Genomic DNA, 2,534 nt, shown 5'->3' with positions numbered 1-2,534 from the left:
TCATCCGCCGTCCCGGCCGCCGTCCCGACCTCGCGTGCCCTCGTCCTCGTCCTCGCGCGCCCGCGCCGCCCCGATCGTCCGCCGTCCCGGCGCCTCGTCCCCGGCGCGGCCTCCCCGACGCGACGCCTGCCCTTGCCGCGGCTCCGACCTCGTCGCCACCGTCGCCGGCCGGCCAGCTGACCCGCGCCGCCTCGACCTCGCCGTCCTTGGGCCCCCGCCGTCGCCGCGGTTCGACGCCGCGGCTCAATGAGAACGACGCCATCACGCCGCTCCGCTCAGGCGTCACTGCGCACCACTGTGGCGTCCCCGACGTGCCTCCTCGCCGAGTAGGTGAGTTCCTGATGCAGTTCGTGCACTAAATTCATCAGCTCGGCTCCTCCCGAGTGCAATTAGTTGGTTCATTAGGACAAAATTGGAACGAGGCGGAGCGGTTGCCTGCTTAAGCTCTGCAAGCAATTGCTATGTACTGATTGCACTCCTTGCTAGGTTTTGATTTGCGTCTCCGGATCCCCTGCGACTCGCCCCCATCTCTTCTGGCATGTCTCATGCCCTTCCCCTTCTCCTCATCTTCTTTTTCCTTCTTGCTAGATTTTAATTTGGGTAAAATCAGTTGTATGCTGCCTAAGTTAGCCTGACTGATGTACGAATCAGTGTCATATTTGACACTACAAGTTTCAGCTTATCTACATGGGCATGGCTTGGGTCACATGTGAAATCTGGCTTCACAGGGTGTGCCACTACTTATAATCCGTTTTATCAGCATACCTGGTACATGATCATTACCCTGTTAATTGGAATTATGACTTTAGAATAGCTGTTCCAGGAGACTAGGAGGTAGGCTGTCCTTGAATTCCATATTGTGATCTGTTCAAAATAAATCTTTTGTAAATATTGATAGCCTGATGTGCGCCCACGTTGAATTATTCTGGATGTGCATGTGACCTTAGGTTGATCTTAGTCTGGAAAAATAAGATAATGTCTTACTATTATAATCCTTGTTCAGTGGATAAATCAGATGTGTTCACGCTTACTATTCAGAGGTGCAGCTTTCTGAATAGGTCCCCAGTTGTTCTGTGCATTATGCAGTAAGGATATCAGATTATCTGCCAGCAATTTAAACAACAGTTTGTGTCATAGCTCTACGTCACAATAATTTACATGAACAAGAAGCCTAACTCTACATGCTTGAATCCTGCATCAATCCAACATCACATTAGTGCAGACATCAACTTGTGTGCTCTTCAGTTTCACCTCTGAATTTGTTTGTAATTTGTTAGATATCGGTGTTCTTGACACACACTTCTGTCAGGCCTACTATACACACATATGACCATGAAACCTCTTGATGCAGCAATTGGGGCCATCAGCCCATCAACTGATTGGATCTGTGACTGGTCTCTAAGATGTGGTTTTTTGAATCTCCAAAATAATTTGACATTTTACTCTTTGTACTGTTCTAATTTTGTGCCTGCAAGCAAAGCTGGAATCCATATCCTGTTTTGTTTCTAAGCTACCCCTATATATTTGAGCTAAATCATAGTACAGATGATGCAGAGTCAAGTTTGTGCGCCTATAACACAAAAAGGATGCTTAATCAATTTACAGAGGATGCCTCTTTACTTACTATAATACTAACAAACTGAACAAGGTTATAGAGATGGCGGGCCATTCATCTATGCATTCTTAGTTCCATTTTGTTCTCTGAATTATTTGTTTGGCGGCAGGGTGCATGTATTGCAAATAAGAAGCATAGTGAAGTTAAGGGTATAAATATGAGAAAGGTAGAAGAGCATGTCACTGTGTTCTTACATTTATAAATATATGACGGGTCATATATTAAAAAAATGTATTTCTTATGACACTATAATATGTAGAACTCCTTTCCCCAAGTTAAATTGATATCTAAAATTTTGATCAGACACTTGGTAAATCCTTTGTTCTGTTACCATGACCTCATCCTGAAAATAGTATAAACATTTATGTTTATTTGAAATGGTCGAAGTACTGTGAATTTAGCAGAATTATTCGTGTTCAGGAGCTGTTGGTTCCATGCTAATGTGGAAATTATTCTGTTTGGCAGATTTCGTTGTGGGATCATACTGAAAAAAAATTATTTCATGGCAATCTCCGTACAAGCGTCGCCAAAGAAGATCAAGATCCGACGACGAGGAAGCTGATACATTACTATAGTTGATGCTTAATAATTTGTAATATCTCAAGTATTTTTGAACTCCGAAGTGTTCCATACATTACGAATATATATATATAATATTAGTGTGATATGCGGTCCTAATATAAATGTGCAATGCAAAGAGTACGACTACGTAATCACATACGGTAGAAATACGCATAGCCATACATATAAAAACGAAAAAGAAAAGAAAACATAAAGAAGAAAAAAATGTTTAGTGCCGGCCAGTTATACCAGCCGGCACTAACCTTGCTGCCAGGCGCCGGCGGTGTCGGGCACGTTAGTGCCGGCTAGTATTTCGGGCCGGCACTAACGTACGCACGTTAGTGCCGGTCAGAGTAGC

The 2,534-nt window shown here is 44.2% G+C and overlaps 1 long non-coding RNA gene across 1 annotated transcript; it reads left to right on the top strand.

The window, feature by feature from the left end:
• The first annotated feature begins 210 nt into the window (after positions 1 to 210).
• On the top strand, positions 211 to 2,280 carry LOC120686937. Its single transcript, XR_005680451.1, has 2 exons — positions 211 to 330; positions 2,081 to 2,280. It is a non-coding gene; the product is annotated as an uncharacterized LOC120686937 (long non-coding RNA).
• The last annotated feature ends 254 nt before the right edge of the window (positions 2,281 to 2,534 follow it).

This window comes from Panicum virgatum, chromosome 8N (assembly GCF_016808335.1).
Source record: "Panicum virgatum strain AP13 chromosome 8N, P.virgatum_v5, whole genome shotgun sequence".
In the NCBI taxonomy this organism is placed as follows: Eukaryota; Viridiplantae; Streptophyta; class Magnoliopsida; order Poales; family Poaceae; genus Panicum; species Panicum virgatum.
This window is presented reverse-complemented; position numbering and strand designations above follow the sequence as displayed.